Source organism: Delphinapterus leucas, chromosome 19 (genome assembly GCF_059928025.1).
Source record: "Delphinapterus leucas isolate spDelLeu-1000000601 "Yukka" chromosome 19, BTC_Dleu_Yukka2, whole genome shotgun sequence".
Lineage (NCBI taxonomy): Eukaryota > Metazoa > Chordata > Mammalia > Artiodactyla > Monodontidae > Delphinapterus > Delphinapterus leucas.
In genome coordinates this window covers 61,275,937-61,290,554 of record NC_143147.1, presented here as the reverse complement: position 1 = coordinate 61,290,554, position 14,618 = coordinate 61,275,937, and the positions used below count along the sequence as shown (strand labels likewise).

General features: G+C 51.9%; 1 pseudogene; it reads left to right on the top strand.

Moving 5' to 3' along the window:
- The first annotated feature begins 599 nt into the window (after window positions 1-599).
- LOC149746793 (transcription initiation factor TFIID subunit 13 pseudogene) lies at window positions 600-5,528 on the top strand (annotated as a pseudogene).
- Window positions 5,529-14,618: the final 9,090 nt, after the last annotated feature.

Sequence of the window (14,618 nt, the reverse complement as noted above, 5' to 3'; positions counted from 1 at the left end):
CCTGACCCTCAATCTCCGGCCCTGACCCTCAATCTCCACCGAATTCCGGGCCCTTAGAAAACAAGCCCCTTATCTCAGTGTCTGGCTCCAACCCTTCTGCTGGGAAGTGGGGGGAGGGGAGCAGAGGCCTCTGTGGGAAGGAAGGGAGGGACTGGGGCAGTGATGGTGGCTCCCAGGGGAGCAGGGAGAAGGGGGCAAACAGCTGGATCCCCAGGCACCTCCCAGCCATGGCAGAACCACAGAGTGACCTTGTGTTTGCAGTCACTTCACAGTTTGCCAAGCCTTCCCACCTACAGCCTCCCAGCTAATCTTCACAGCAACCTCGCGGGAGGGGGGCTGGGCAGGGGGCTACCTGCCATTTTTGGGGGCTACCCAAGAATGCCACCAAGGTGACACAGCTGGTCACCAAACTGGGCCTTCCTCCTCCCATAGCAGAGCTGTTTCCCCAGAGAGTGGGCTGTTCCTGGGGAAGGCTGGGCCCAGCAGAGATTGCTTCTGTCAGGTGGCTGCTTATCACCTCCTATCGTGTCCCAGGGCACCTGGCCACCCCCACCTCGCCTAGTGGTGGCTTCCAGTGCGGGGGGGGGGGGGGGGGGGCGGGACCAGAAAGCTCAGGCTATCAGGGGAGAAGTGGGGGGGCTCTCCCTGGGCCAGTGAGGTCTGTTTCTGAGGTCTTATCAAGGGGGGAGACCCTCTGAACAAGGCTTGGTCTCAGGGGGTTGTGTAGGCACATGCACGTGTGTGAATGTGTCTATGTATGTATGTATACATGTATACGTGTATAAGTTTGCACGTGCATGTTGATATGTCCACGCATGTATGCATGTACAGGTATGCATTTACATGTGCACACACATAGGAGTATATGTAACTGTGTGTATAAGTATTTGTTATGTAAGTGTATAGGCACACCTCAGAGATGTTGCAGGTTGGGTTCCAGACCATTGCTATAAAGTGAGTATCACAATAAAGTGGGTCACACAAATTTTTTGGTTTCTCAGGGCATATAAAAGTTATGCTTACACTACACTGTAGTCTTTTAAGTGTGCAATAGCAGCTCCGTGGGAGGCGGGTGCACACTGGAGGTGGCTGGCTGCTGGGATGGCAGATGAAGAAGACCCCACCTTTGAGGAGGAAAATGAAGAAATTGGAGGAGGTGCAGAAGGTGGACAGGGTAAAAGGAAGAGACTTTTTTCTAAAGAATTACGGTGTATGGTGTATGGGTTTGGGGATGATCAGAATCCTTATACTGAGTCAGTAGATGTTCTTGAAGACCTTGTCATAGAGTTCGTCACCGAAATGACTCACAAGGCAATGTCGATTGGAAGACAAGGTCGGGTACAAGTTGAAGATATCATCTTCTTGATGCGAAAGGACCCAGGAAAGTTTGCTAGGGTTAAAGACTTGTTTACTATGAATGAAGAGCTGAAACGAGCTAGAAAAGCATTTGATGAAGCAAACTATGACTATGGATCTTGACACCTTTTGTACTTTCTGCAGCTTCATTATTTTCTGGGGAAATCATATTTAATAACTATATTTTCCACAGTAAGGTTCTGATATCTAGCCATGTGAATGAAAGATAGAGAACCACAAAGTTTTCAGTCTCTATTTTCATGTCTTCAATTTTAGAGTGATATTTGAGCCTTTAATTGCCTGCGATTATATTACCATACTTTGAATTACTTACTGGATTTTAGTGACCACATGTAAGTCAAAGTACCTTGCAAACCATTCAGTTCCTTCTGACTTTTGACCGTCTAAATGATGAATTAATATTTATGTTTTAAGGGTACTTGTGCCATTGTAGGCTGTACTGTAGCTGTTTAATATGTGAAATCTAAATGGTACCTTTGATAGCTAAGACGTGTTTCATGTATTCTAAAGTTTTTAGATTACAGTAGTCTTAAGTTATTAAAAGATAGTGAACTGGTTTGTGTTTCTTTTAAGGAGAAAATGATAGAAAATACAACCTTTTTTTAGGAGTGTTTATTTGTCTTAAGATAATTTGTTTTAATACTCTTTTCTTTAGATAACAAGAGTGATTTTTTTAATTTTAATTTTTTATTTTTTAAGAAACTAAAAGTTCCCTATGAATACTTCTGTGTTGGAAGACCTATTTGATTTAAAATCTTTGGGGCTTATACTATTTGTCAGGTTTTAAGAGAACTCATTTTCCCAGGTCAAATTAAAGCTTCTAAAAATAAGTGCTTTCAAAATTACAGACCAGTATCACTGATGAATATAGATGCAAAAATCCTCAACAAAATACTAGCAAACAGAATCCAACAACACATTAAAAGGATCATACGCCATGATCAAGTGGGATTTATCCCAGGGATGCAAGGATTCTTCAATATATGCAAATCAATCAATGTGATACACCATATTAACAAATTGAAGAAGAAAAACCATATGATCATCTCAAAAGATGCAGAAAAGGCTTTTGACAAAATTCAACACCCATTTATGATAAAAACTCTCCAGAAAGTGGGCATAGAGGGAACCTACCTCAACATAATAAAGGCCATATACGACAAACCCACAGCAAACATCATTCTCAATGGTGAAAAACTGAAAGCATTACCTCTAAGATCAGGAACACGACAAGGATGTCGACTCTCACCGCTATTATTCAACATAGTTTTGGAAGTCCTAGCCTCGGCAGTCAGAGAAGAAAAAGAAATAAAAAGACTATAAATTGGAAAAGAAGAAGTAAAACTGTCACTGTCTGCAGATGACATGATACTATACATAGAGAATCCTAAAGATGCCACCAGAAAACTACTAGAGCTAATCAATGAATTTGGTAAAGTTGCAGGATACAAAATGAATGCACAGAAATCTCTTGCATTCCTATACGCTAAAGATGAAAACACTCCCATTTACCATGGCAACAAAAAGAATAAAATACCTAGGAATAAACCTACATAGGGAGACAAAAGATCTGTATGCAGAAAACTATAAGACACTGATGAAAGACATTAAAGATGATACAAACAGATGGAGAGATATACCATGTTCTTGGATTGGAAGAATCAATATTGTGAAAATGACTATACTACCCAAAGCAATCTACAGATTCAATGCAATCCCTATCAAATTGCCAATGGCATTTTTTATGGAACTAGAACAAAAAAATCTTAAAATTTGTATGGAGACACAAAAGACCCCGAAAAGCCAAAGCAGTCTTGAGGGAAAAAAACGGAGCTGGAGGAATCAGACTCCCTGACTTCAGAGTATAATACAAAGCTACAGTAATCAAGACAGTATGGTACTGGCACAAAAACAGAAACATAGATCAATGGAACAAGATAGAAAGCCCAGAGGTAAACCCACGCACCTATGGTCAACTAATCTATGACAAAGGAGGCAAGGATACACAATGGAGAAAAGACAGTCTCTTCAATAAGTGGTGCTGGGAAAACTGGACAGCTACATGTAAAAGAATGAAATTAGAACACTCCCTAACACCATACACAAAAATAAACTCAAAATGGATTAGAGACCTAAATGTAAGACCGGACACTATAAAACTCTTAGAGGAAAACATAGGAAGAACACTCTTTGACATAAATCACAGCAAGATCTTTTTTGATCCTCCTCCTAGAGTAATGGAAATAAAAACAAAAATAAACAAATGGGACCTAATGAAACTTCAAAGCTTTTGCACAGCAAAGGAAACCACAAACAAGACAAAAAGACAACCCTCAGAATGCGAGAAACTATTTGCAAATGAATCAACGGACAAAGGATTAATCTCCAAAATATATAAACAGCTCATGCAGCTCAATATTAAAAAAGCAAACAACCCAATCCAAAAATGGGCAGAAGACCTAAATAGACATTTCTCCAAAGAAGACATACAGATGGCCAAGAAGCACATGAAAAGCTGCTCAACATCACTAATTATTAGAGAAATGCAAATCAAAACTACAATGAGGTATCACCTCACACCAGTTAGAATGGGCTTCATCAGACAATCTACAAACAACAAATGCTGGAGAGGGTGTGGAGAAAAGGGAACCCTCTTGCACTGTTTGTGGGAATGTAAATTGATACAGCCACTATGGAGAACAGTATGGAGGTTCCTTAAAAAACTAAAAATAGAATTACCATATGATCCAGCAATTCCACTACTGGACATATACCCAGAGGAAACCACAATTCAAAAAGACACATGCACCCCAATGTTCATTGCAGCACTGTTTTCAATAGTCAGGTCATGGAAGCAACCTAAATGCCCATCGACAGACGAATGGATAAAGAAGATGTGGTACATATATGCAATGGAATATTACTCAGCCATAAAAAGGAACGAAATTGGGTCATTTGTTGAGACGTGGATGGATCTAGAGACTGTCATACAGAGTGAAGTAAGAAAGAGAAAAATAAATATCGTATATTAATGCATGTATGTGGAACCTAGAAAAATGGTACAGATGAACCGGTTTGCAGGGCAGAAATTGAGACACAGATGTAGAGAACAAACGTATGGACACCAACAGGGGAAAGCCGCGGGTGTGTGGGGTGATGGTGTGATGAATTGGGCGATTGGGATTGACATGTATACACTGATGTGTATAAAATTGATGACTAATAAGAACCTGCTGTATAAAAAAATAAATTAAGTAAAATTCAAAATTATAAAAAAAAAAATAAGTGCTTTCAGTAGCAGGAATGGCACTGCGGAAAAAGCCGATGGCGGGATAAGCATTTGGGGTAGTGGTTTTTTGTTGTTTTTTTTTTTTTTTGCGGTATGCGGGCCTCTCACTGTTGTGGCCTCTCCCGTTGCGGAGCACAGGCTCCGGACTTGCAGGCTCAGCGGCCACGGCTCACGGGCCCAGCCGCTCCGCGGCATGTGGGATCTTCCCAGTCCGGGGCACGAACCCGCGTCCCCTGCATCGGCAGGCGGACTCTCAACCACTGCGCCACCAGGGAAGTCCTGGGGTAGTGTTTTATTAACATATTTGTTAGTACTTGTTCATTGTGGAAATGTGAAGACCATGTGTGGCTATGGAAACCACTTTTGTAGTTCAGCATATACAGGTTTTGTGTGTATTTAGCTTATTGTATTATTCTTGCACTTAGCTTAAAGTAAGGATTAAAATTGCATTTAAGGGGATCATTGGATATTACCGTTTGTGAAACTGAATGTTTTGTGTGCCGCTTATAAGCATTATCTGTGAATCAGTACTTAGGAATATTTTACTTTCTTAACCTATCAATATAAGGAATAAAATATGAAAAAAGTAAAAAGATTTTAAAAAGTGTGCAATAGCATTATGTCTAAAAACAATGTATATACCTTAATTTAAAATATTTTATTGGACTTCCCTGGTGGCACAGTGGTTGAGAGTCCGCCTGCCGATGCAGGGGACACGGGTTCGTGCCCCGGTCCGGGAAGATCCCACATGCCGCGGAGCGGCTGGGCCCGTGAGCCGTGGTCGCTGAGCCTGTGCGTCCGGAGCCTGTGCTCCGCAACAGGAGAGGTCACAACAGTGAGAGGCCCGTGTACCGCAAAAAAATATATATATATATATATTTTATTGCTAAAATTGCTAACCATCATCTGAGCCTTCAGTGAGTCATAATCTTTTTGCTGGTGGAGGGTTTGAAATATTGGGAGAATTACCAAAATGTGACACAGCGACACAAAGTGAGCAAATGCTCTTGGAAAAATGGCGCCGATAGACATGCTTGATGCAGAGTTGCTACAAACCTTCAATATGTTAAAAAAAAAAAAGCAGTGTCTGTGAAATGCAATAAAATGAGGTGTGCCTGTACACACGTGTGGGGGGGTGGGTACGTGTGTGTGCCCATGTGTGTGTGTACCCGTGTATACATATGTATGCCTGTGTGTGTGTGTGTGTGTGTGTGTGTGCCCTAGAGTGTGTGTCTGAGATCTGAGTCACCCTGTTGGTAAGCTGGGGACAGTTCACAGGTCCCAGATGAGAAGCCAGAAGCCCCTGGTGCAGCCAGCCTTGCTTGCCCCCCACCCCAGGTCACTGAGCTGATCCCCTTCCCTCTCCCTCTTCTCAGAGGGCAAGTCCAGCCCCCTCCCCAGCTGCCACCCTGGAGGTCATGGGGTCCTCTCCTGCCTCCATGCAGACCCCCACCCCCACCCCCACCCCGTAGCCACTGCCCCGGGTCAAGCCAACTTGGGCTCCTGCCCCCAGATGCAGCCCCTCCCTGGTCGCATCCTCCGCGCAGCTACCTCCCTCACACTGCTGCAGCCTTTCTGCTTCCGCAAATGTGCTGGCCTCCTTCTCACCCCGACATCTTTGCACCTGCTGCTCCTTCAGCCCGGAAACCCCCCCAGTCAGCGGCACGTGTCCCTGGTTAGCACCTTCTCTGTCTTCTTGTCTCAGCTGAGACGCTCCTTCCGGGAAGCTCCCTGACCCTGGTCCAGCAGGGGAGGGAGGTGGCTGTCCTTCTGGGGTGCAGGTAGGGTCTCTTCTTGTCACTGACCGCAGGTTATAGGCAGGGCCGGGACACTCTTGGCCTTCGAGGTGTCCTGTGTACCCAGCCCAGCTCAGCCCACAGCACTCGGTAATTCCAGTAAGGACCCCCAGGCAGTGCGGACACTGTGGTGTGAGGCGGGGAGCGCCGTCGGGAGCTCTGACCGTGGCGGGCTGTGGGGCCCTGTGCAGGAGGGGGCAGGGGTGGATGAGGGACAGATGCTGGGGAAAGCTGGGGGTCCCCGAGGTAGCCCCTTCCCTGGCCTACCCAGAGCAGTGGGAGGACGGGGCAGGCTCTCGGGGGAGCGAGATATGAGTCCTGGGGTGGCTGCCTCTTGCGGCACCCCCAGGCTCCCTGGCACCCCTCCAGGGGCAGGCTCTGGGGTGTGGGTGCACACTCACACACACACACGTACACATGCACGAGCCAAGTTCAGTGTGCATATTCCTGTAACGCTGGGCCGCTGGCAGGAAGTGAGTGACGGCAAGGCCGCTGCTGGGAACCCGGGGCTGGCCCCGCTGAGATAAAGGAAGGCAGCAGATTGGAGCTGGAGATAGCGGCCTGGGTCCTGTAAACAGGTTGGGGAGATGTCCTTCCCATCCCATCTTCTTGGCCCTGAGCCTGCAGGATCTATAGGGCACTGGCCTGGGTCCAGGCCCAACAGCCTGGGAGTCGAGGGAAAGCTCTTTGTACCATCATCTCTGAAGACTGGGGGATGACAAGGGACAGAGCTCTGGGCCTGGGGGCCCTGGCCGGGCACAGTATGTCAAGGTCATATGTGCTGGTGGGAGGGAGGGTAGGGCACGGGAGGAGCCTGTTCAAGCCCCTGTGCCTCCCCCACTGGGGAGGGAAACGTGACAGTGCATCAGAGGGGTTCCCTCCAGAGCCATCTCTGGAATTCCAAGCAGGGTGGGGGACCAGGAGAGAACGGGAGCAGTGGGGGGCTGCGCCTCACTGCTCAGCAGGCAGGCTCTGCAGTGAGCTTGAGGTTATGGTAGCCAGGAGACCCCATGCTGTGCTGGCCAAGGGGAAACCACATCCTCATTCCACGTGCTCCTGGGCCATTAGTGCCAGGAGCAGGGCTGGGTGCAAGTCTGTGTGCGGATTCCCAGTGCCTGGTACAGTGGCCGCTCAGATGCACTTGTGTTTTTGAAAAAGTAATGAGCTATCACACAGCATAATACAGAAAATCGCATGAAGCATATTTGTACAGTTTTACAAATAAATATAAAACGAACTCCCATGTCGTTGCCACTCAGATCAAGAAATAGAACACGGCCAGGACTCCAGTAAGTTTCCTTGCTATGCACAGCCCCTTCCCTCTGCCAGAAGTTGTGCTGCAGCCTGACTTTTATGCTTATTACCTGCCTTGCTCTATGGTTTTGCCGCCATGGATGGGTCCTTAGTCATAGCCGAGTACTGCTAGGTTTTGGATTTGCTATGAATTGGGTCATGTGTGCCCTTGTGTGCCTGGCTCCTTTTTTGACGCTCAGCCTGCCAGATTCATCCGTGTTGCAGCTGTAGCTGGTTCTTGCCACGGCTGTGCGGTTTTCCACTGTGTGCCACGGTATATTTCTCCATTCTACCATTTTGGGACCTTTGGCTGTTTTCAGACTTGGTTTCCAAACAGCCCTGCTGTGAGCAGGCACATTCACACTCGTGTTTCCTGGGGCACAAGTGCACACATTTCTGCAGGGCAAACGCCTGGGAAGGAACTACTGAGGCAGCAATCCTTATCTCCTCCTTACTAGACACTCCCAAACCTTCCCCAAAGTGGCTGAAATGATTTAAACGCCGCCGTGGTACCCACTGCTTGTCGTTGTCTCCATCACTCCGCATCATCGTCAGACTTCAAAACTTCAGTCATTCTGGTGGACGAGTGGCAGTTTCCTGTGATTTTAATCTGCTCTTCCTGGTAACTGACCGACGTGAGCACCTTTGCTTAGGTCTTAGCCTTCAGATTCCGCTCCTTTGAGGAGCCTGATTAAGTCTCTTTGAATTGTTTTGTCGGTTATTTCCATATGTTGGATACTAACCCTTGTTAGTTACGTGTATGGCAAAAAAATTTCCCCCTTTTTATGGATTGTCTTTTCACTTTTGTAGAATTCTTTTTTTTTTTTTTTTTTTTAGCGGTACGTGGGCTTCTCACAGTTGTGGCCTCTCCCGTTGCGGAGCACAGGCTCCGGACGCGCAGGCCCAGCGGCCATGGCTCACGGGCCCAGCCGCTCCGCGGCATGTGGGATCTTCCCGGACCGGGGCACGCACCCGCGTCCCCCGCATCGGCAGGCGGACTCCCAAGCACTGCGCCACCAGGGAAGGCCTGTAGAATTCTTCATAGGTTACAAGCTCTTTGTTTTCTGTAATTAAATCCCCCCTCCACCTTATGATTAATGTCTTGTTTAAGAACACCTTCCTTTCCTCAAGGTCATGATGACATTCTCCTAATCGTCTTCTGAAGTTTGGAAGTTCAGTTTTCCCATTAAATTGAGCCACTTGCTTGTCCTGTGGTGTGGAAACTGCAGCTCGGAGAGAAGGTTCCCGTGTGACATGGGGCTGCATTCCCTCCACCCCAGGCGTGGCCCAGGCGTGCACTGGGGGACTGCCTGGGTCAGAGTGGGAATCGGAGTGTCCTGACTGGGGGAGGGAGCACTTGAGATGGGGCTGGGGAAGGTCTTGGTCGGAAGTGAAAGGGAAGATGGGAGGCACATGCCACCAAGGCTTTGGGGACAAAGGTGGCCTTGGACAGGCCTTACAGCTCCGTGACCCCTGTGCGGGTGGGAGGCCTCTGCTGCCTCTCAGGAACCCTCCCAGAGTGTGCAAGGCTGGGGGCTCAGCCTCTCGGGATTAGAGTACTGGGTCAGGGTCCAACCCCTTCCACAGAAGCACCCACACCTTGGGCTCCAGGGCTTGGGCCACAGGGAGCTCTGGGTCTTAAGGGCTCCTCAGGGGCCTGCGGGGCCTCGGGAGACAGAACGGCCCAGGGTGAAGCCTGGCAGGAGGGTGGGCCGAGCGCCGGAATCCTGGGAAATCCGCTGGACCAGTACCCCCAGGGCGCCCTCCATTCTGCTGCGAAGCAGCCAGCCTTCCAGGAATCACTTTGGGGTGGGGGCAGGGAGGATTGTGGGGGGAGCCAAGCAAGCCCGGGGCTGGGTCCCCACCTCAAGGGCCTCCCTGAGGAGGGGCTGGGAGTGCACAGGCAGTAGAGCCAGGAGAGAGCGGGGTGTAGAGCTTTGGAGACTCCCTGAGTTGCAGGACCCGCCATCTGGGCCCAGGGGACCCTCTGGACTCCCCGCCTTCCCAGGCCCCCCCCGGCTCTGGCTGCCACCAGAGCAGACCCTTGCACCTTCTGCCCCCGCCGACCCGCAGGCCCCGGCTGGGCCCCGTCAGCGGGAGGCCAGTGTTGGGGGCCTGGCGTTATTTACTGCGGCAGCTTCCTCCTCCTTCCAGTAACTTGTCCTCCAACTCCAGGCAGCTTCTGATCAGGCAGCAGACCGCTAATCTCTCGAATCTGCTCTCTTACCGGCATCGGCCTCTCGCTTCCTGTTACTTGGCCGGGCCGAGGCGCAGGGTCAGCTCCGTGCCGACCGGGCCCTCGCCTGTTCCCGGGGCCTCTGCTCTGGCCCCTCAGCCCACCCGGCGGGGAACACAGAGGGGTCAGATGCCGGGCATGGGCTTGGCGGCCTGTCTGGGGTGGGACCTGCTCTGCATATGCTGACCCTGTGCTGGGGGTGGAGGACCCGAGGGCGAGGGGCCACAGGCTCGGAGGCTGGGGGTCCAGGTGCTGGGTGGTGGGCGGCCGGGCTCTTCCGCTTGCCCCTCGGCTGGGCAGAGTACCCACGGAGAGCACCTCCCATCTGACGTCCCCTGCTTCCCCATTCCCTGCTCCTGCAGCCACCGGGGCCACAGCCTGTGTGAGAAGGAAGCACAAACAAGGTTCTGGCGAGCAGACCTGGACGGGACTCACATGGACAGAAAGAGTCGGGGCTTTGGGGTCCGCTACCCGAGAGCTTTTCTGGGCCTTATCCGCAGGGACAAGGATGGGAAAGGGCTTCCGCTGCAGAATTCCAGGGCTTCCCTGCCATGTGCACCCGGGGTGGGCCTCCCCAACTGCCCCAGAGGAGTTGCAAGGTCACGGGGGTGTGGGCGAGAATGGCAGCCCAGCGTCCACCAGGCTCTGAATCCAGGAACAGACATCCGGCACCCTGGGTGTAGATCCTACCTTGTTTATAAATGGTATTCCTAGTGATGGCACACCTGCCTCTTGCCCTAGAGACAGCCCCACCATCAGTCATTTACCCAGAGGTACAATTGAAACCCGGTTGTCTAGTAGTGAAGAGCACCCTCCCTCTGTGCCCTAACTGCAGGAAGTGTGTCTTATAAGGAACCCTAATCCTTCTGTTATTTTGTCCCCGGTGGGCCTGTTTCTGTCCCCTGTGCCACAGACTAGTCTAATTTCTCTTCCCATGGCAGCCCTGCAGAGGATGGGAGATGGCCCTTTTTGGGGGGCCCCCTGCACATCCTGGGCTTGACTCCCCAGCTTCCGACAGGATGACTGGTATCCGCGAAAGCAGGTCTTCATGGTGGCAGAGTTCAGAGGGGGAGTCTTTGGGAAGGAGGAAGGTTGGGACGTGAGGCTGGGGAATGGGCCAAAGCGGGGGAGCTGCCAAGGACCCCGTCTTAGCTGGGGAGTCCAAGAGGCCTCTCCCTGACTTTGGTCTCCAAAGTGGGACACACAGGATAATCTACTGGGGTGGGGAGGAGAACTTTATGCTTAGGATTTACATTTCGTCCTTTTAAAAGGTCTATCTTTTGTGAATATTTTATAATGCAGGTAATAGATTCATACAGTCGTGGAAACTTGAAACCTATAAATAACTGTACATATATAGTTATGAGCTCATATGGAGTTATGAGTTCAAATATTTCTTATGAGAGGGTGCATGATCCAAACAGTGAGAGGGTTTGAACGTCACTGTCTCTTAGGGCTTCTGATCTTTTATCCTGGGCCCCTTCCTACTGAGCTTGAAGTCCAGGATGGCAGGATGAAGGAAGGTCCTCCATTCAGGGACCTGGAGAGCTGGCATCAGTGGAAAAGCTCAAGCTAGCTTGATGGGGGAGGTCTGAGGACCAGCAGGTGTCATGGGCATAGATGGGGCTCAGGCCTCTCTCTGGTGGGCACTTCCTCCCATCTGGAACAGAGACAAGACTGAGCTCGCCCTGGCACGGGGTGTGGGAGAGGCAGCCATGGCTGGGCCCTCTGATCAGGAACCCAAGAACCCCTTGCTCAGGATGGAGGGCAGCACGCAGGAGTGGCACCTTCTGAGCCCACCCACCTGTCTCTCCAGCCCTGGGTGCCTGGGAGGAGCTTTGTTGCTAGAGTGCTTAACCCCATAAACAAATATTTGTCACGCTCCTGTGGGGCCCAGAGCGGGGGCAGGGCACAGCTTGTGTCGTCACATGTTCCTGGTCAGGTGGGTGGGTGACAGTACAAGATGCCAGTGATCTGGAGTGTTAGTGCGTTTCCCCAAGTTCTGGGTGAGCAACGGCTAGTGCTCCCTGCCGGGATTTGTTGGTGCCGAGGACGCAAGATCAGGAAGAAAATGCTGAGGTCCTCAATCCATCTACCAGTCAATGTCTACTGGGTACCTGTTAGTTTTCCCAGCGGTGCTGGGTGCTGGGGTAGGGTGCTTTGTCTCCTGCCGATGACAGAGGGCCAAGGATAGATCACAAGGAGGTCTGCATGGCCGGGACCATGATCCCCATTTTACAAATGAGGAAACTGAGGTCCCGGAGGGTAACTTGCTGGTAAGTAAGGACTGGAACCCATACCTTAAAGTTCTGGCTGCGAGCACCACAGGTGTGTGTAGAGCCAGTAGGGGGCAGTGCTGGAAGCGCCTGGAGGCACCCCCGGGACTTGCTCCCCTTCTGCACTTGGAGGAATCCTATCTGTCTTCCAGACTCAGCTTAGCTTGTCTTCTCCTCCAGGAAGCTTTCCATGATAGCCCTCAACCCTCTGCCAAGACACACCTTTTTCTCCCTGTTTCCTCTGCACCTGGCTTACCTCAGAGCAGCTTGTTACCAGTCACTTGCCAGTGTCCCTCACTGGGCTGCAGGCTACTTGAGGGCAAGACCTGTGTCCTTTGTTCTCAGGATCCCAGCATGGGGCTTGGAGCATGATGGGTGTTAAGGAAATACCTGAATAGATGTGGATGAGAAAAGCAAGAGTAGAGGGGTGGGAGAGCCTTCCTTCCGAAGATGGGAAGTGGACCCCGAGAGAGACAGGATTTGCATGCATTGTGGAGAGAGGGCAGGCTACCGGGGGACAGCCCCAGCACAGGCATTAGACATTGCTGTCAGGAGGGAGCCATGGCAGGTTCTTGAGCAGGGGCACGACAGGGCAAGCCTCCCTTTAGCCCTGCACCATCTTGGCTGACCCTCCTGCGGGTGTGGGGGGTGGGAGGGCAGCTCCACTCTCCTGGCCTGTGGCCTGACTCCCTCTGGAAGTACTTCCAGCCTTCTCACCTAAGGCCCACAAGCTGCACCTGGGAAACGTGTCTGCCAGCAGCTGGTTGGGGATGAGGGCTGCCTGCCCTCTGCCAGAGCTCAGGACAGACACTCCCCTGAAACCTGGGGTCAGTTAGTTTGCTGGTTCATTCATTCGTTTATTCTGTAAATGTTTATTGAGCACCCATGGGTGCTTGGCCTTGGGGTGGCGGATCCTGCCAGGGGCTTGGCCTCCGAGGGTGTGTGAGGGCCACCCCCATGGTGGTGCTAGTCTCCCTCACCCCACCGGTGGGCTCAGAGCCCCTCTGCCACCCTCTCCCGGCCCACTCTGCCCACTCTGGGCCAAGCAGGGAGACAGTCCCCCTGGGTTGGGGGAGGGGCTCTCTGGGGAAGGAGCCCCGGCAGACCCTCCACAAGGAGCAAGGCGGGGTAAGCGGGGGCGGGCTTCAACTGGGGTAGGGGTGGGCCTCGGCAGTCTCGCCCGACCCCACGCAGGCAGCTGTTCCCGGAATGGGGGTTTTAAACTTTTTTTCTGTTGGCGAATATGCATGTGGTCTTAATTATTTATACGCAGCACTTATCTCCCCCAAACGTTTTATCGGGATTCGGCAGATCCGAGAGCGCGAGATGGAAGCCCAGGGCAGGAGCGGGGGCGGGGAGGGGACTGTGGAGGAGCAGTGGGGAGCCAGGGGAAGCTAGTTTAGGCGTCCCCTAAATCAGCCCGGGGGTGAGGGAAGGAAGGACCCTATTCACGGTCGCTTTGGTTCTTTCAGGCCCTGATGGGCGTTGGGAAACCGCAACGGGTATCCGGCCTGCGGGAATTAACACCTGGGGCGGCTTAACCTCTCTGGGCTCTGACCTGCCCCGATCCCCATAACAGGGGGCGCCACTCCGGGGGGCCAGTTCTCCCCGGTGAGTCCCTGGTGGACGCGAAGGAGGGTGGAGAACCACATCTTTCAGCAGCAACCCAGGAAGCCTTAAGAAGGGTCCCTGCTCTTGCCTGGTGGAGGTGGCAGGAGAAGAGAATGGGCGTGACCTTGGGACCCCGCACCTGTTAACGAGCCGGGGCATCATGGTCTTCTTTAGTGCTCACCATCCCCTGGAGACATTTCCTGCCCATTTTATAGATGAGGAAGCTGAGGCTCAGAGGAGTCACCAGCCTAAGGACCTCCAGCAGAGCAGGGATTGGTGCCCACGTGGACTCAGGCGGGTGGTCTTTCCTGGAGCAATGGGAGGGTAGTGGGCCGGGCCTGCCCCTTCACTTGGCCCCCTCCCCAGCAGGTCCCTCGAGCTGCTTATGTCCTGTATATGCCCTCTATTCCTGGCCGTTCGGGCAGCGCCACTGGAGATTCCTGGAAGCGCCTCCCGTGCACACACCCCTCCTTGCACCCGCCCCCCCACGTGTGCAGGATTTGCAGGGGGGTCTCCGAGGCCAATCCTCCAGGCCCCCAGGAACCTGAGCATGGAGGGCCCGGGAGCCCCCCCGACTCCCCCCACCGGCAGTGCCCAGCGAGCCCTGGCCTAACCCTCGTCCCAGCCGCACCCACGAGGCCCTCTGGGGCCGAGGGCTGAATCAGCGGCCTGGGAAGGCTCGGCAGAGGGTCCCGGTGGGAGGTCTGGCTGGGGGTAGGGGGCGCCTGCGATGGGGAGGG